This window comes from Crocodylus porosus, unplaced genomic scaffold (assembly GCF_001723895.1).
Source record: "Crocodylus porosus isolate Cpor-Errol unplaced genomic scaffold, CroPor_comp1, whole genome shotgun sequence".
Taxonomy (NCBI): Eukaryota; Metazoa; Chordata; order Crocodylia; family Crocodylidae; genus Crocodylus; species Crocodylus porosus.
Window position 1 is genome coordinate 104,710,819 of NW_017728947.1, and position 20,624 is coordinate 104,731,442.

Genomic DNA, 20,624 nt, shown 5'->3' on the forward strand with positions numbered 1-20,624 from the left:
GAGCAGGACGCTCGGCGAGGCCCCGCCCCCTCCCGCCCGTTCTCGCGGGAGTTGGCGACTTCTCGCGGGGTCAGGAGCGTTGGCTCAAGCTCAGACACGGTTGCAGCACCCTCAGGGCCTCTGGGGCGGCTTGGAAACACCCTGAGATGTAGAGCACGGAGCGGGGCAACCAGCAGAGCCTGGGAAACACCCCCAGAGCATAGGCAGAGCCATGAAATGTCAGTGTACAGGCTTCCCTTGTTCAGTATGTGCGAGTTCGCTGTCCCATGATGACCCCTTTTATGCCTCTGCGAGGTAAATCCAGTTGTATGTGATCAGTGTGGCAGCGACACACACACCAGAACAGGCTCCCGCATGGGTCTGTGCTCCTCGCTCCTTGTCTGCGACATGTGTGTCTGTAGTTGCCGCTAAACATTCACCACAGCCCCACGCTGGTGCACGCCGTCTGCCATGGGTGACTCCCAAAATGGTCTTGTGAAAGTGGTAGAAATGAGTCGGGGGGGCGGGGGGGTGCAGTACAATCGAAGCTTTGCAACATATCCCAATTTGTGACATGGTAAAGTGGGCTCCCAGTGTGCAAATTCAAGTTACGCACCGTTTTCCAGGAACGCATGGATGGCATAACGCGAGGGAAACCTGCAGTCACTCATCAATGACCTGATGACAAATGCCTCATAGTCAGAAACTTGCCCATCTCTATCCCAGCTATGCAGCTGATCCAGTAGAAGCTGGTGCTGTTACCCCACGGCTCAGCACTGCAGGCCCCTCAGCACCAGGCCCAGAGAAATCCTTGCCTCATGTTGAGCCGCAGGCCCCTAGAAACACCTGCCTGGCAGGGAGCTACAGAAGTCGCATCTTGTCCAACCGCCAGCTGGAAGCAGGATCCACCATCTAAACCATGGGTGCTCAACCCACCGCCACTGGACCAAATCCAGTCCCCAAAATTATGTCATCAGGCCTCTGGGTCTCCCCATGGGTCTGGAAATTTGGTTGCCATTCCCCTGCTGTCAAATTTCTTGGACGTGAGGGGGAGCCCCCTGGGCTGGATAGCATTGCCCTGCATGCTAGACCAAGCGCACAGGGTGGCAGGGGATCCAGTATGGGGCCAGGCAGAGATTGCATGGAGCCCAGTCTGGCCCACGGACCAGCCCTACGCCACTCAGGGCCAAAGGGTTAAGCACCACTGCTCTAAACCAACCCAAATAAAGCCTTGTCTAACCCATTCCTAAAACTGCACAACTGTTGCACAACCATCAGGCATGTTGCCCCAGAACCACCCTGACCTGCCACAGACGAAACAGGGGGCAAGAATGCTGTCCCTGTCCCACCCATGCAAGGGTTGTTAACATACACTGGAGAGATCTATATGTACATTAACTAGTTCCACCTTGTCACAGCTCTGTGAAATAAGGCAGTATTAATAGCCATGTTTTGCAGGAGTGGGAAATGAAAGCTGGAAGGAGATGTCAGCTGAAGGAGAGAGAAGTGGGAAATGAGAGCTGAAAAAGGCAGGCTGGGAGACGGCATGAGATTTGGGAGTTGGAGTGCTTTTCTCTTTAGCCCTAGTCCAGATGTCTCTACAACTGAAGGGATTAGGATTGGATGCACACACAAAAAAAGCAAAATATAGGACCTAGAAGTCTAGGGCAGATTTTATGGCAGAGTGTCCTTTTAAGGCTGTAGTGTATGACTGAGCTCTTGGGCTGAGCATGGATGTCTCAGCAGTACAATGAAATCAATGAGAAGTGGCCCAAATGGGCTGTTGGACAATTCATTCTAAGTCACTCTGCTTGACATACTTTTTTTGTCTAACTGAAATCTGCCCTTCTTTCACTGAACCTTGCTTTATCACCCCCCACCACTACGACCACCATTTGTCCCAGTGACATACAAAAAATGTCAATACCAGTATATTGAAGTCATGTTGTGATTCAGCTCCTGCACCCTCTGACTATGGAGAGTTAGCATGAGGCAAAGGACTATGCATTGGGCTGGGCAAGTCAGGAAGCCCTGAGCTCTAATCCCAATTCTACTGAATCTTGTGTAGCTGCCCTTAGTAAAAATCATTTACACTAAAACTGGGATATGGTTGTTGCATGTTTTGATCATCTTGCCAACTGAGATTGTGAACTCTCTAGAGTAGAGAATATCTGTAACTATGTACATCTGTACAGTGGCTAGCACAATGGGCCTTCATCTGGGGTGAAGGGTCTCTAGTTGCCAGTACAATACAGACAATAAACTATAACAATGAAGTTGACTGCTCAAAATGGCCAGAAATGTGGGCCTTAGCCTCTCACATTTCATTAATGCACTGTAATCACGGCACGTTAAGTTTTGTATCTGTAATTCCAGGTACTATCTTAATGCATCGTAATTGGTGCTACTGCACCTTAGCGCCAGTGCACACTTTTTTGGTGATGCTAATGCTCACTAGATTAATTCTACTGCACATTAGCTCAGTTTTTGCCTGCCATGCTAATGTGCAGTATAATTAGTCTACTGTGCTTAAAGCATCTCGTGTAAATGCACCCAGTAACATTTAATGCCATATCAGACTTCTCCTATCTTTCCCTGACACTGAGTAAATGATGGCACTAGAACTGGGCATCCCTGGGTACATCTGCACGTGGAGTTAATGTGACTGAATATATTCTGGCTCAATTTGAGCTTGACTAAACTAATCCTGACATCGTCTATGCTTGCCTTTAAGCACAGAAATTTACTGCACTGCTGGATACCACTTGTAAAATCATAGGGCTGGAAGGGACCCCGAAGGATCATTGGGTCCAGCCCCCTGCATGAGCAGGAAAGACATCTGGGATCAGATGACCCCAGCCAGGTGACCATCCAGTCTTCTCCTGAAGACCTCTAGGGTAGATGATTACACCACCTCTCGGGGGAGCTTGTTCCATAGTCTGGACACCCTAGTTGTAAAGAAGTTTTCCCTAATGTTCAGCCTGAAACTATCTTCCAGGAGTTTCTGATGTAACTATCTGGCAGCACAGTAAATTAATCTACTGTGTTCTAATTAAAACACACATGCAGGCAGTGACCCTTTACTGCACAGCATATTAGCCTGCTATGCTGTAAAGCATTTTGTGTAGATGTGCCCACTGTGCCTAAGATAGCCTTAAATTCCCAGCTCTGAATCTCTCACACAACCAAGACAACTTCACCCCTCTCCATACACATACCAGTATCACACTGAACACATCTTGAGAGGCAAATATTCTGTGCTGCTCACAGATGAATTATTCTAGACTTTCCCCAAGGAAAATACACGTTAGTATTTTATGAGACGCAAAAATGTGGCAATAATGTTGATAAGTGTGTCAAAATCTTTAAACAAGAAGCAGAAGGGGAAAAAGTGTTTCTTTCTCCTAAATGATAAAATTAATCTTTACACTTTATTCCTATGATCCAATAAGACATTTATCTTCTTTTTCACATTTAGGACCAGATCTGGGTTCTCCCTAAGGCTGCTTTCACCTAAACAGAAAATTGAGAATCTCCTTAGCGAGCATTAGACACAGGCACAAGTATTAGCAAGTTCTGACCCTCCTCAACAGAACAATAAGGATATCGCAGTTAAACTAGAGTGACATTCTGCATCATTATGATATTTTCTTTCTTCTCCTTCCTTTTACTTTAGCATTCAGGACATATGCATGAGAAAAGCATCCTTTTGTTTTCAAGGAGTCCATCTGTTCCAGCTTCCTATTCCCCTCCTGAATTATGTCCTGTTTATGATATAATGATCCCCACAGCAGACAAATGTGATTTCACAAAGAGATCAGTATGATTTCATGTACGTAATAAGCATCAGAGAACATATGGCCCTGTTTATATACGGTGTTTTTAAAAATAAGAAATGGAAGAAGGGGAATACAGAACCTGTACAATAAGGCATGCAGTTCATTTCTAAACTCTAAATAGAATGCAAATAAAGAACCCATTTGTCTAAAAAATCTTAATAAAATACTTTCTCAATGTGGTCAACAAGGTATTACCAAGCCTTTAATTCACAGGAACAGAACAACTCATCCAGATCAGTTGCTTGGCTCACACAGCTGAGCACCTTGATTGTGACAATGCCAGCTACTTCAGAGGAAGGTGCAAAAGGTCCTGGAGCAAGGAGTTACAAAATACCCTCCCCGTAATGAAAGTCCCTTCCTAATCCCTATCTGTGAGAGGGAAGCTTAGCTCTGGACCATGAAGAGGGAAGCTTTATGTTCCTTACAAATGATATTTTGCATTTGTTTGTTTGGGTGTTGCCATGCTTTGCTCAAAGCAGCATTTAGTTTGTATAATGTACTGTATCTGTCCTCCACTCTACCCGCCGCTTATAATCTTACAAGGTCTTTGCTCCGTTACAGTTGGTGGCAATGCACTCCACTGCCGAGAATGTGTTGTTTACCCACATATCTCTTTCAGTCAGTTTGAAGGTTGCTGCCTTTCAGTTTCTTTGAAAATGGCCATGGTGCTTATTTTTGGAATAGCCATGAACAAAAGCTCCCAATCCACCTTCTCTAAGCCATTTATTATTTTTACATTCAGTCACATCCTCTTATATCCAACCCCTCTCCCAAATAAACAATTGTGTTTTCTTGCTTTTCCAGGATTATCTTGGGTGATGATAGGTACCGTAACATCAGAGCACGCCAGAGGGTGGTAGTTACTACATGAAGTACAAAAGAAACATCCTTAAAAATATTCCACATAATAGGTGATTACACCTATTCCACATAATAGGTCGTTATACCCCTGCTGCCTTACACCTCACCAACCTCGTGCCTCCTACTGTTTTTATAAAGCTTTTGCCATCTGGGGAGATTTAGTTCATTTTTTACATACATACATTCTGATAACAAGAGCACTACCCACTCTCTTTTTGTCTGATAGGACTAGGACTGGAGCCATAACCCAATCTATTTAACCTATTAACTAGCAATAAAATCAGTTTCCACTAAAATGGCTCAAGCTGGATTCAAACTAGCAACTGACAGGTAAAACATTCTAGTAGTAAAGAGCCCATTTGCTGAGCCATTCAGTCCCTTTAGCATACAGGACAAAATTAAGTTGTTTTTCATTTGATCCACTGTCATATATTTCATATACCAAATTTCCTTTCTTAAACGCAACAAACCGGTGCTCAGGATGTCTGTTAGTACAGGGCAACCTATTTCCTTCCTGATGTGCTTTGGGGGACATGAAGCATTAGCAGCTGTTGGGTAAGCTTGTTCAAAATTCATTTGTGGAGGTTGACTTGAGAGAAAATTGTTTTCCCTTGCTTAAAAAATGGGAGAGAGTGGTCCATTGCTTGTGTAAGTGCTGAAGGAATGTGAATGGACATCACTCTCGCACAACCAGAGGGATTACAAGGGAATTCAGAAAGCCCAGGCCAAGTACATGCTCTGCTCCCAAAAGAATGCACATGTTGTACAGAACTTCTGGGAATATGCGTAGGCGAGTTGGTGTCATGTTAAATTATTCCCACAGGAGGCTGGACTCCCTTCACTAAATTCAAGGCTCTGGTAAAGGGGAAATTTAGGCATCAGATGATGGAAAACACATACACTCCATATATAACCAGAATATTTTTGCTTGTGGACTTAGTTTTATAGTACCCCTGTAGGGGATGGACATATTTACTGCCAACAGATACTGTGCTTAGTTACCTGTTAAAAAAAAAACTGCTTTGCTTAGGATAAAACAGAAAATTAGTGGCAAAGTTGGGAAGAGAATATAATTCTCAGTCCTATACCTGAATAACAATTCAAGTGAAGGCAAATGTAAAATTGCTCTGTGACAGGGCAAAAACCCCTTGTTGGAATGGGTTTCTCATGGACAGCTGGCAAACAGGATAGCTTGCCAAAAAAGCATCAAGTGATGATTATTATGAGGCTACATCCAATTCCCAAGTCTATTGCCTGGTACTATATACTCACCCTGCAATACAATAGTTTGGAGCAAGCAATCTGTGTCCTACTAGAGGGGAAAATGTCATTTGAAAAGCATGATTTGATACAGCCCACCTTCAGTCACTTAAAGACTTTGATCTTGAAAAGCTTTGGCCAACCATATGCTTCCATACAGAATCCCTCTTCTTATAGAGCTGATATTTTATTACTCAAGTTCTATGCACATTAGTAACTCTGAGAATCCATGGGGCCAGGAAAATACACCACTTAGCATATGTCCCAGGTTTCTGTTCTTCCTCACAGGGATGCAGCCATTGGGTGCATTCAGATGAATGTGCATGTGTAGTTTGCAGCACCCTTCTACAGTGCTGCAAACCACATGCTCCGCACATGCAGGCATTTGTCACGCTGCTGATTTGCACTGCGGCAGCATTTTTTGACACCAGGAAATCCTGGTGTCAAAAACAACCCGTACTGGAAAAACCAGAGCCTGGCTGGCGAATGTCACGCTCCATGTGCCCAGAACACCACCACTGGAGCCCCAGTAGGCCCCCAGGACCCCAGGTAAGGCTACTGGGGCCAGGCTAGGTGCTAGCCCCAGCCTCCCCTACCCCACCCAGAACATTTTTCCCTATACTAACCCCTTGTGTAGGGGCATGTGCGTGAGGCAAAAAGCAGTGGCACAAATTTGTGCCAGTGCTTTTTTCTCCATGTCAAATGCACACCTGCTTATGGGGAAGTGGCCACTGACAATTATTCTAGAGAAAGTGAATTAGGGCTTATGATGGTGCTTTGTTTTCTGAATACTCAGTATCCATGGGACAAAATACACAGGCTAAAAAAAGCCTTGTTGGGTTCTGGGGTATGCAAACTAAGGCAAAGATTATCCATTAAATCTGTACATTTAACATAGATTCTATGGCGTTATATAAGTCACAGATAAAGGGCACAGAACTTTTAAACGGATTAACCTTATAAGGTGAAGACAGCTAGAAACATTTTCTACCGTGTGAATGTTTGAGAAAATGTGGCTATGTTAACAGAGCACTAGAGAGCGCTCTAGGAAAAGAAAAGACCTGTAAAGTTGGAATGGAAGTTGTAACCCTGAGATCAGGGCTGAAAGGCCTGATGATATTTCTTATTGGTTTCATTTCCTTAATCAGTATCCTCTTGAAAACCTTCAAATTGTTACTTTAAAAGATGTTTGTATTTAAGTTACTTTCATATGGCACTTGCTTCTCACTTCTGGTATGCGTCCCTCTGAGCACGCACATGGGCACACATTTCCCATGGAACAAATATTTGACATGTTTGTGCAGCTGCCGTTCGTCCCTGGGCACGCCCCTGCACATGTGCTCTGGCGCCCGGCTGGGCCAGCACCTATGCTGGCCCCAGCATAGCACCAGCCTTACCTGGGGGCCTCCCAGGGCACCAGCAGCTGGAATGTGGCTCTAGCCAGCTATAGACTCTGCTTTCTGGTGACATGCTGCTGCCATGTGCACCACGCCATTTTTTTGCAGCATTGTTTTTTTGACACCAGCATCTCCCAATTCACAGTCTTGTAACAGGTTAAGGAAAACTCAGGCCTCTAAGTCCTCACTGGCAAATGTAATAATACTTGTGGTTTGCTTGCATCGCTTAATGACAGGATAAAAAAGGATGTTCAAATAAGTGCTGTATAGGCTCTTAGTAAAATCATCTCCGAAAATCAGCCCTACTGGGAGACAAGCTTGTTCAACCCTAAATAAGCGCATTTTAAAATGGAAAACACTTGTCTATTTATTGATCAGCCAAGAGGAAACCCTTTTAATGAAGGAGCATGGTAATCTAAGCATAGGAGAATATGCCTGTGCAAAGACTACTACATTGCTACACAGATTTTGTATACTGAGGGCTATTTGTTCAACTATTAGTGCACATCTCTTACATGCAGAGAACTGTACAACTGGTGTATATAGTTATTCAGTTGAGATAAGGAAATACATAAGTGCAGATTTTTTGCACAATAGCTGTAAGGTTGTTTGTGTGGGGCTATCCGCTGGGCCTACTTATGAAAATGAGAGCATGATTTTACCTTGATATTCATGTGCATATGAAGGGTAATTTATTTTAGAGGAAAGGCCAAGGTCAATCAATGAAATCTGGCAAATTTATGCACTCAGATACAAGTGCAAATAAATTAATGATTGCTAACCTATACTTTTTAAAAAATTGGAATTAATTGTCAAAAGGACCAGTCTAGAGAAAGGTGAGCTGCAAAAAGAGTCACGGGATGCATGTGAAGTTCCTTTTCTGCTTGAAAAATAAACCAGGAAATCTTGCTATGCTATTGCAAGCTATCTCTTGGGTATCAGGCTAAATTCAGTGGACCCAAAAATAGATACCCACATACATTCTGATGGAGTTCATCACCATTTGTAAAATGCCTAAGATGTTAGCAGCATACAAATAATAAATAATGGTTCATAAATGGGTTTCTGGGAAGAGATGGGAGGCAAGTTAGCTGCCTTGTTTGAGTGTATCGGTTGGCTTTCTCTCATCACAGGAAATGTCAATAGTTCTCAGGAGGGTGTTTGTTCTCCGTTGGTACTTCAGGGGCTGGAGTTTGCATAGTCAGAATGACTAACGTAAGCACTATACACAGCCTTCTCCCAGCATGAATGTCACCCCTGCTTTCCCTTCTCAGCACAAGCAGAGAAAGAGAGGCCCCGGCTCCCTCTGAAATCCAGGCTAAGGTCTGCAGGTACTGCTCCACTGTGGTTAGGGGATCCCTGTTGAAAGCATGGCAGAAGAGGTTCTGCTTTAACGTGCAAGGTCCCTTGCATGGGCAGAGGAGCAGAGCTCAGCTCCACCACACACCCTTTTGCTTCCCTTCCACAGCCCAGCTGAACATGACCTGAGACCATGAAACAGATCTGAGGTCCAAAATCTAAACCCTATCTATTCACAATATAGACAAGACTCTCCTTAAAAGCCAGGTGGCCACATCCTTCACAGATGACATTTTCAAGGGGTATTTGAACATAGCTCCAAAAGACTTACTCATACAGTCAAGTAGATCATCTTATTCCTCTGCCATCAAGGAAAACAGCCTGACAGCAAGATGAGAACAACCTTCTTTCAAGCACAAGGAAAAGTCGTAAAAGTACAAGCATGTGGAGTTAAGTACTGGGAGACTTATGACTCTGCAATATGGATGTTTGAATGGTAAAGGGAAGCAGAGAGCTAGAAGTTTAATTAGCCAAGAATTTCATGAACTGCTTTCTTGAGGAGAAACAACCAGGCATGCTCAAACATACTAGACTCCAACCAATACTAAACCAACCATCACTCAACACTTCAAATTACTGCCTACTGTCTAACCTCATAAGCAGGGCATATTAAAGCAACATACGGCACTGGATCCACCTCAAGCTGAGCAGATTTCCTGCCCTTGGAAAATTGTCAATAATTTTCAATAATCTGTAGAGAAATTTCATAGACATTAGGGCTGAAAGGGACCTTGTGAGGTCATCAGGTCCAGCCCCCTGCCCAAAGGGCAGGAAATCAGCTGCGGTCAGATCACCCCAGCAAGATAAGCAACAAAGCGTGAATCATTTGACAATTTTGGGGTGAATCTGACGAAGGGTTTTTGTTTAAAAATGTTTTTTCCAACTATTTAAGTTGGTCTAATATAAGATATCAGATTCACCCAAAGAAGCTTGTCTGCCTACGTCCTTAGACCAACACAGCCACAACCTACACCCTTGAAAAATTTTGAAATTTTCAATCATTTGAAAATATTTGAAGTTTTTGATCTTTTGAACAATTTCCCCATCTTAAATCAGGACAAAAACCTCTAAAAAAAATTCACAATACCAAAAGAAGAAAAGTATCAGTTTTGATTAATCAAAAAATTTGTTTGAATAACTTCCAAATATTTCAGTTCTGACTTATTTTTTTATTATACGTATTTTACATTTCAAAACAAAAAGACATTTAAAAATCATTCAAAAATGTCAAAGTGGAAGATTGAAAGAAGTTCACAGCTTTATTTCTCAGACGTTTTTCAGGAAAAGAAATGTATCGCAACTAGCCTCTCTCACAAATGGGTTCTGTTTTGACAAATGCACCATTTCCAAAAAAAAAAAAAACCGTTGAAAAATCCCTAGCCACTTCTAGCTCTGTGCTCTCCATTGCAGTGCAACAGCACGGTGCTGCATAAACAGTTGTATTCTGATTCTTCTCACCGTCTTTGGAAGGAAGTAAGCCTTAGGGTTAATATTGACCGGATAGGTGTACAGTCCACACTGCTCCACTGTTGTTTCAGGGCATCTGCAGATTCTAGCAGTCATCACTGCTTGGTTATATTCCAGTCTCCTTTTTGAGCTTTCCTTCACAACTTAGGAAAGGTACTTTTCCCAAATAAAGCTGAGAATCTGATATATGACTCTCATATAAATATATGACTCCAGGAGCCGGGGCCCTAGACATGCTTAGGCCTTAATCCAGCTCTGTTCATATGAAGACATAACCTTTGCTCCGTAAATTTACAGTCAAGGTCAAATTGTCTGTGGGTGAAACATTTTGGTGTCAATGGAGTTGCCAATGGACCATTTACTCCACCCAAAATGCAGTCTTTAGTAGGATTTTTATATTAACTGATTTCTTTACATGGGATATGTTTGTATTGGATTGTTGCAAAGTCTGAAAAAATGTTTAAAAATGATTACTTTGGAGTACAAACAGTGTGGTTTAGAATAGATGCCGCTAATATTTTAACTACAGTATGGTACGGTCTAAGCCTCTTGTCTTTCATATCTTCATGCTGCAACATTTCCAGCAACTTAAGTCTGGAAATTAACTCTGATTTACTTCAGCGGTAAAAGCTGGAAGAGTGTGATTGTTCCTATACTTCTGTTTGTGAAGTTTCCTACTGAAGGCCCTTACTGAAGGGATTTCTATCGGTGATATCAATAGCCAGATACATACAGAAAAGAATAACATGTTAGTGCATGACATTTCCAAGAAATAACCCAACCTCCTCAAATGCAATCCTTTTCTAAATGCAGCTGTGAATCACTTTTCCAAATGCAGCTGTGAGTCACTACCAAGACTTTTAATTCATGCTATGGAAGCCACCACCCAGAGATTAGACAATCAAACAAGCAGCAGCAAATATCAAGGCAAAGCACCAATTTATATAGAGCTTAGGGCAAAACCAAACTTTTTTTGGTGTGTATTTAAAAAAGTTATCCATGTGAAAAGCCTCTCCCAGTATATCCGTGGCTAAGAGCCATTGTACAACAACATCATAATCCATCTCTCCAGTGGCACCTTCAATAATACCAGAAAATATGTTAAAGGCTGCATCAAAATGAATCATTAAAAAGTAGAATTATTATCAGCTTTCAGCTACAGAACCATACCCTGCAGGTTTATAAAGATTAATTTTCTTCACATATTTTCAGGGGATAAATGAGGAGCACTAAGCACTAAGTATGTATATCTTATCTGCACCCTAAGTATGTGTATCCAGCACTGGAATTTTTCCTTTAATGTGAGTTAGTTATATTTTTTCAAGCATGAAATTTCACAACTGGCTTTCAGACTTCAATAGGAAAATTCTAGCAATGGTGATGTTATTATTAGAGGATTTGACTTGGATAATCTAGACTTGAATGTTTTATTCCAAGCCTGGATCTGAAAATCCAGCCTGGCAGATTGAAGTGTCCTCTGTGCAGTTTCAGAGGTATAGGTTGCAGCCGGGTTGGTGTAAGGACATAGGCAGACAAGGTTATTTGGACAAATCTGATATCTTTTATTAAACCAACTCACATAGTTGGAAAAATTCTTAGCAAGTTTTCAGGCACAAACACCCTTTATCAGGCTGAGGAAAGGCCTGCAGATGGCCATCCAAGAGCACAGACCATCTGCAGGCGCTTCCTCAACCTGATGAAGGGTGTTTGTGCCTGAAAGGTCGCTAGGAAAACTTTTTCCAACTATTTGAGTTGGTATAATAAAAGATATCGGATTTACCCAAAGAAACTTGTCTGCCTCTTCAAACAACCATAACAATTGGCAAGTTCAACAAAAGCTCTGAGAAAACAGCCTTCCTGTGTCAGCAGCAAAGACATTTGTTTAACATCCTCAGCCTGGATTTTTTGGCAAAGTCATGCCATCTCAGCAAAGCCAGAACCTCCAGTAAACATATGAGTACTCCTAGGCCCTCCCAGCCCTGCAGGTCAGAACAAGTGTCTGACATTGCAGCACTCCTGCAACCCTTCAGAATAACCAGTGTCAGTACCGAGCACTGTGGCAGCTGAAATGTATGGGAGGGAGCTGGGACAAAAAGATCACTCAATCTCTTTTCAGCTGTGACCTAGAATGGGGTTGCTTTTGGTGTCCAGAAGCCAGGGCTGGTGCGGTAACCTATATGACCGCCTTCTTCTCTTGTCACAGCGTTTTAAAAAACCTCAGAAACAGAATTAGCAAAGCAATTCCCTTGGACAACTTCAGGATAAATTGTGCCGTTTAATGAATGAGTCACTCACATATATTCCAAATATTCCTGCTTTTGAATGGGCAAAAATCCACCTTCTCCCCCTCAACTGCCTGTGGTGGCCTTTTCCAGTGTGCTGAAGCTGAGAATGTCTGGTATGTTTGAACTGACGTAAAAAGTCAGGGGGTTGTATACTAGCTTCCAGTTCATCAGTAGATAAATGTTGTGATTAATGTGCCTGTATGAGCCAGGATTTCCAGAATGGACGGACACTGCAAAGGAAAAATCAATTGCTGTTCATGTGTGAAAGCAGCCGCGTTTCATCTGATTTGCTGCTTCCACTGCTTGGGAAAACACAGTGTCAGTCCAGGTCTGCATGAAGGAACAAAGCAGCCAGGATGGGAAGAGCTTCATACACAAGGAAATGTGCTCAATAGAAGGAACACGAAAAGTAGCTGACCCTCAAGGGATCAGGTCCTGTTGGTGATTTGTGTGTGACCTTTGGGTGGTTGTATAAAATCTCATAAGACCTCAGTTCCCTATCTGTAAAATGGGCATAATAAGACTAAACTGTCTGTTTTGTCTATTAGAGTGTAAGCCAGGTGACCTGGACTCTCTTCTCTGATGTGTTTGTACAGGGCCTGATCTGGATCAGTGCATATAAGTGCTACTGTGATCTCCCTAATAAATCATGTAGGCTGCTTTCACATGTGGAAAACAAAACCATAAAGAGGCATTTTACTTTAAACTTGGTGCACTCCCATGCCAAGCCCAGAGCCTGCCCAGAAGAGGCATCATGTTAGTAGGACCCGACTTGCCCAACATCTGTATAGATCAGGCACTTTACTGGGGTTTCTTTGGCGCTTTTGTCTAGTAGCTGATTCAATCAGCTACTAGATAAAAGAGCCAAAAGTGCCTAATTTATAGAGATGCTGCAGAACCAGGTCAAATAAACATGCTATTTCTTCTGGTAAAGCGTGTTTTGGGGAGCGGGGGTGTTCACATGCGTCAGCAGCCATAATGTGTTTGGCAGCCTAAATATATAGGTTGTTACTAGATCTCCTATAATAAGTACTGAAGGGAGTGACACATGCTGTTGGGGGACAGTAAGGTATGAGTGTGGAGATATGAGCAGGGAGAGACATGCTTTTGACCTTGAAGGAAGGGGAGAACAGGATGGCTGAAGGACAGATTCAAAGAAGAGAAGCAGAGAAGGGAGATGGCTTTACTGCATAGGAGCAGTGTGGAAATGAGATAAGGAGCAGGGAGGCAAGAAGAAGAAGTCACAGAGCATGGGATAACTAAATCACAGGCAAGCATTTTACTCATATGGGCATAGGCAGATTAACCCACGGGCCACCTGGGCCCAGAGTCCCTTGCCAAACAGGCCGCCCCAGATGCCTGGAGGGTAGACATGGGGGGAAGGGAGGGCAGCTTAGTGCAGACAAAACTGGCAGCCAGGCTGGGCCGTGCCAGGTGTGCACAATGTGGCGGGCCACGGCTGCTGGGTGAGGTGCAAGGCGTGACTGCACTGGAGCCCTAGTAGCAGCCGGAGCCGCTGGCAGCAAGAAGCAGAGCCAGGTGCAGCGCATAGCTGGGACCTGCCAGTGGCAGGACAGCCCCAGTGCAGCCAGGCCCTGGCCCAGCTGCGACCATGGCCCCAGTGAATCTTACTCCGCCTCTGCATATGGGCCATGAAAGGGGTATCAGAAATGTCTATATGTGGTTGAGGGACCAATAAGGGCATGTGAAGAGAGAGAGCGAGATGACAGAGCCCAGGATAATGCTGTGAGCCTGAGTGAAGGAGAGGCTGAAAGAATTTCCCAGAGCATTGGAGCAGGGAAGAAGAGCCCATTTTGGAGGAGAGATGAGAAACTCAGCTATTTATCATTTTGAATCTTACCCTGCAACGAGATATCCAAGCTGACATGCCAGAAGGACAGAGGGGTAGAAGTGGACTGAAAGGGAGGATCGTGTAGAAGGCCTGGACTGGGAAAACACTGCCATACTGTTATGTGCGCACAGGTCCTTCTGCGAAAGAAAAGTAAAGACAGCAGAATGGAAAGCGCCAGTGACTCAGTAGGTATTTAAACACGTGGCCCGTAAACCCACCTATGTATATGGCCCCATCTTTGTTATGTATAAAGCCCACCTATGTATAAGGCCAGCATAGGTATGTCAGATACAAGTGTGACTAAATCATCCCCTTACCAACCTAAAGCCCTTGTCTATACTCAGTTATACCAGCCAAAAGAAGTCTGGATAGCCCCTTCCATTTAGAGAACTAGTGTAAGCAAGGAAGCTGGCGACCAAAGGAAAACTTGTGGGTATAAGTTGCACCTCTGTTAGGCAAGTTTGCCGTTATAACTCTACGAGCAAAACTTCCAGTGCAGACAAAGTCCGGGGGGCAATACTCAATTTCCTTCAGTTTGAGGTTAACCGAGCTGCACCAATTCCCACCAGCTGAGAACCTGGCTCAGAATCCCAAACAGTTTTTGAATCTGACTCATGCTTAGCAGGGGAATGGGGTTCAGTATCTGTGTGCTTAAGAGGAACACAGAAAAGGTGAACTGACCTTTACTGAGAATGTCAGCTCTTCTGTGTGACCACACAGGGAACTATATGTCTAATCCCCAAAAAGGCTGAAGCATAGCTCTTAGCAGTGCCAGGGAATGTGCCAGGGGGCACGCAGCCCTCTGAAGGGGCACGCACAAACAGGATATGCAGCTTTAGAGCATATGTCTGCTTTGATTATTACATAATATTAATAAATGGTGCTTTAAACAACATTAGAAGAGCAAGCCTGAGAAATTATGATCGTCTTCTCCGAGGTCAGCTGCAGGACAATGGCTTTTTGGTCTATGTTTTTAATATTGGGGGATATTTGATCTGCCTTATACCAGCGGGGGCCCACTTTTTTAGCAGATGTGCCACGAAGTGGTCCTGCACCCCCCCCCCAAGTGCCACTCTGATCCTCTTCCTCTGCCTGACCCACCACTCTACTTTCTGCTCACTACTCCGTATTCCTTGCCTGATCTCCTGCTCTGCTTTCTGCTCCCTGCCCTGTTTGCTGCTTTAACTGTCCCTCTTCCCTGATCTATTACATGTCAGAAGTTGCCCATGCCACTTGTGGCATCCACACCACAGGTTGCTCTCCCCCCCGCCGTACCACACCATCTATTTATTGAATAGGATAAAATAGTGGGCCAATCGTCACTTGTCTCTCATTGCATCAGATTCCTGCACTGAAGAATGAATGAGGCTTGCTGAGGTTTGGCCAGAAAAGTTTGTGTACTTGGTCTTAGACCATGGTAAGTGAAAGCTAAACCGTGGTTGTTTAGCTGTGTTTCCCTGTGGCATAAACTGTCAGCATTCAGCTTCTCTTTACTCAGGGATAAGAGCAGGCACTGGGGCACTTCCTGAAGACCGTGGTAAACTGGCCGCTCCCATGGATGTGCCATAATTCATTGGCGTGCCCCTGCTCTTGGCAGGAAATTGAGAACCAGAGTGCTCATTAGTCTAACTTTGCAAGCAGGATGCAGCCCTGGCTCACTGAGCGATCTGTAAATCCCTGGCATTCTTTGTCAAACGTTCCTCATTGTCGTGACAAAACCATCCACGCAGTCTTCACTGCTCACCCTGTTTGTGCTGTTCCCTCTCCCTCCGCTCTGCCGTCCTGTCCTGGTGCAGAGCAAGATCACAATTCTGTAACCAGCTCTGGTGAAGTGGGGAAGGGGGCCAAGTTCGGCTCCTCATGCTGTTACGGTTCCCACGTGGCCCTGAATAAGACTGCATTGGTGTGCCACCCAGCTTATGGCCATTGCAAGAATGGTCTATATTAGCAGAAGCTTGAATAGCTTGTTAATAGATAAGACAAGACTATGCAGTATAAGTCCTGGATTTGTAGGACTGCAAATGGCTTCCCCTGCTGTAGGTTACACCAACTCTTAACAGCCCCGATCTTCCTCTCAATGGGAAAAAAACACAAAGGGCACTGGAAATGCCATGTGGATCCTCCCTATAGTTTCCCGTGTTCCCTCAGGGAGATGGGCTTCACACACATAGGTAAGATAAGTAGGTCCAGCTGCCAAAGCTTGCAGGACATCTAAGCTCTGCCTAGGACACAGGCAAAATGCCGGCAGACATCTTCACCTCCCTTCCACCCTTGGAGCCACAGGACCTCTCCAGCCACTGCTGACTCCAAGGCCCTCTTTTGAATGGACACTGGATGTGCTGCCATCCTATAGCTGAGCCACAGTCCAAATCCCTGTGTACATCAGTGGGATCTTTACTCCAGAAGCAAATGAGCTAAAACATACTCAGAATGAGGAGAGCAACCAAAAGGCTCTGATTTACATGCCTCCCTTGCCTGAACATGCTACACCTCTTGCATCGCCAGCATTTGTGTGAGCAAGCACGAGGGCTCATGGTGGGAAGAGGTAGCAGATTCAGACAGCACAGACTTGGTGGGATTAACCGGCTGAGATCAAAGCAAAGGTTTGATTTGGTTTGGTTTGGCAGAGCTGCACTGGAGCCACGTAATACTTTGGTCAGTGTCCAGAAAGCACTTACAGAAGTTATTGTCTTCAATAGATCACAGAGGGGTTTGGACCCATTTCCAGGAGTCAGATGCCACCTCTAACACAAGGAAGCCACGCTCTGGAAAGAAGAGAGAGCTACAAAATCGGAGCGTGGGAAGAGAACATTCACCTCGAATGGAGCTAGTAGTGACTCCTGTCCAGATCTGGCTCAGAAAGGAATTCATCTATTCAGCTTTGGATTTAATAATGGGGTTCTAAGGCAGGGGCAGGCAATTATTTTGGGTGGAGGGCCGCTTACTGAGTTTTGGCAAGCCATCAAGGGCCACATGGCAGGCAGCCAGGGGCAGATAAATATTAATTTTCTAACTTTTTTAGGGGCCCCACGAGCTGGATAAAATGGCCTGGCGGACCACATCTAGCCCACAGACCGCATTTTGCCCACTCCTGTTCTAAGGGCTTGCTAAGCTTGCGTGTTTTATTCTTTCCTCCTGTTCGGTTACTATTCACCTGCTGCCTTTGAGGTCTCATTTGTTTTTGTTTTGTCCTGTTTACATAGGAGAACAGATAAAGGAAATTAAAAACTCAGAAGCACATGATCAATAAAAACACACCGAAGTAATTATACAAAGGAGGTGCTTGAGCACCAGCTCCTGTGCTGGATCTCCTCATCAAGAGAGGTGGCCAACAGTAGCCACTGCCTTTACTATGCAGATAAAGGGGCTTAACTGTTCTTTCTTTAGAGGTGGAAGAAAGGTTGTTGGTCATTCACTAGCTCCAGCAAGTTCTGTGATCATCTCTGGGGGGGCTGGACTCAATGATCTTCTGGGGTCCCTTCCAGCCCTAATGTCTATGAAATCTATGGATCAGATTCATGTGATGGCAAATATAAGCCATTTTCAGCAAAATAGTATTCTCTGCACCATGACAAGGTATATTAGGCAAACTCACCTTAGTAAGACATCTTACTTGTGGCTTATCTCTTATAATGGATACAACAGGAGGAAATGCTAATGAATGTCAGAAACTATGTTTTTAATATTGAAGCTGAAGAGGTTGCTGGCATTTGCATCTATGCTCATTATAGCTCTGTGTTCATAGGCCTCATTACCTACTTTGGTCCTCCAGCCTCATACCAGGGTAACTCCACTGTTTGCAGCCACATTACCTTGGTGTGACATGGAGTAACATGGTGGTGAATCAGGTCTAATGTCTATTTTTTCTGGATTGCAGTTGGGAATGAGCAGTGGCAGCTCTGGTTAAGGTTGGCTACGTCTTTTCATTCTAAAGAACCTTTCTGGGTCTTTACAAGTGTCAAACCTCCTTCCGGGCCCGACCTTTTCCTAAGTGTCAGTATTTCCAGGAAGTCTGCAGCAAAATTGTGGGGCTAAAATTGAAATGAAAGTAACTGAAAACAATGTATTCTTTTTTTCTTTTGGAGGAAGAATTGTCTAGTGGTTAGAGTCTGAACTGGAACTTGGGAGAAGTGAGTTCAATTCCCTGTTCTGTCCTAGCTTCCTCGAGGAAGTCATGTAGACCTAGATTTTTAAACAACCTATACCCCTGTAAGATGTTTAAAGGCATTTCAGTATTGTTCTATTCAACATTGCAAACCCAAGGGCCAGGACCAGAGCTAGTCTGTTCATGGATGGGCCTACACTTAGGCACTGGAAGGCCTAACAGACTTAGGTGCCTTATTCCAGGAAAGCAATTCCATTTGACTGTGTTTAGATACCACATATAGGGTATGCGGAAACTAAAAAAAAAAAATCAATGACTGAGGTACCTACCAAAAGTGATCTACAGAGAGTTAGGTACCTAGGCTCAGCATAAGCGCCTAAGTGAAACTGCATGTTACAGTCTTCCAGAAAGACATCAAGATCCAGGTCTACAACACAATCATCAACCCCACTCTCCTCTATGAACGTGAAATGTTGTCATCTCAAGAGCCTGGGAGTTGTTGGCTACTAACCAACTCAACCAAGTGGCAGTCTACTTCAAGGTAAAGCGTCTTGCCGTCAAAACAAAGAGAAGAGAGAGTGGGAGAAAGAAAATGAGATAAATCTTGGCCTAAAGTCTACTCTCCTAAAGCTAAAAGCTTCGCCTAAAGCTTCTCAAATGCCCTTTCTGTGAAAAGACCTGCAATTTCTGCAGGCAGATATGTGGCTCAAGGGCTGGACTCTTATGTCACCTCAAGACCCATCAACAAGCCACAGTAAAAATCATCCTCAAATCGGTAAGTAAAAGCAGGTGGAAGCAGTGGAGGGAAATAGACTAAAATTCTAGTTGGTCTCAGACCGTGCGTGGCCTGCAGCGGTTCTCAAGCCATGGTCCATAAAGCCTTGACAATCATCTACAGAATTCACTGGCCTCCTCCCTTTTTCACGTGAAAGACTGACGGTAAGTGTGAGTGGTGGTCCACAAGAATTTCTGAGGGCTGACTAGTTTGTTGGTCCAAATTTCAGGGGATCTCAGATCAAGGGTAGATGGCAGGTCAGAGCTAAGCCACGTGGACTGACAAGCTTCTCTGTTTGCAAACATAGGGGATAGCTACTGGTTTTGCAGGCTCTGAGGGGAGAAGCAGTGGTCGGTGAGTTACCCGGGAGGGATCGGACAGACTTTCTTGGCCGTACAGCTCAACAGAAAGGCACACTTGGGACTTCCAGGCAAAGAAACCGTCAGTTGTTGTGTGTTGCTATTGCCATGAGGGAAAGAGGGCTCTGTGCAGGTTTCTCTCAATAAACAAGGTTTTATATCAAGGAACGCAGCAACCTCATATCAACTCTTCTTCTAACAGAGATCACACAGCGAGGCACCAAATGCTGGCTCACAACTGATCACAACTGGGGCCTAAGATACAACACATCCCGGATCTTCCTTTACTACTCTCCTCACAGCAGGAGACTCGATAATTGTGAGTCGGGAACTTTGCAGTAAACTGTAAAACCCTCACCACAAACACTTAGTGTGAGGCCAGAACCACAGTTGTTCTCCCCGGTACCAATGTCCTGACCACGGAGAACCCCCAGGCCTTGCTTAGCAAAGGCAGCAACACCCCTGGGAGCGTTCCAGGTTACGTGCAAGAGGCCAGTGGTGTCTCCTGTCCTGATTTTTCTGGGTTTGCTTTCCAGTCCTGCTCTCTCACATCTTCCTGAGCCCGTAACACCTCCTTCTGGAGAGAAAGAACTGGCTCCTGCCTGCAACAAAGCCTGCTCCAAGTGATTCTGGCTGGCAGAGGTAGGCCGATGCTGTGGTAGCCTTGAGGAAAGAACAAAATGATGGCATGGAGGAAAACAGGGAGCAATAAAAGACATCTCCAGAAGTCCATCAGGAAGGCGGAAGTTGCATCCTTTTGTGGGCAGAGAAAAAGGAGAGCGGAACAAAAAATGTAGCACAATGTAATCAGTCTCCAAGCAAGGATGGTAAAAATGGTGCAGGGATAAGTGATGCCACACAAGCCCTTTCACCTTCTAGTGCACCCATTCAATTCCTTACTGAGTTGTTCCCTGCTGGCATATGTGAAATCAATTTGGTGGTCTTGGTCCAGGGGCCAAGGGCTATTCTCCACAACTACCAATTCCCTACTGAGTCTAGCTGGCAGCCAGCCACCCCTTGTTGGCACTCTCAGGGGGAAGGGCAAGGGCTGTTATTGTGGGACTGCCCCACTGAGTTAGGATTGAG

General features: G+C 44.6%; 1 long non-coding RNA gene across 1 annotated transcript; it reads right to left on the minus strand.

Moving 5' to 3' along the window:
* Positions 1-12,276: 12,276 nt before the first annotated feature.
* On the minus strand, positions 12,277-17,274 carry LOC109320641. Its single transcript, XR_002103831.1, has 2 exons — positions 14,309-17,274; positions 12,277-12,677 (listed from the first exon to the last, which is right to left on the minus strand). It is a non-coding gene; the product is annotated as an uncharacterized LOC109320641 (long non-coding RNA).
* Between the last annotated feature and the right edge of the window lie 3,350 nt (positions 17,275-20,624).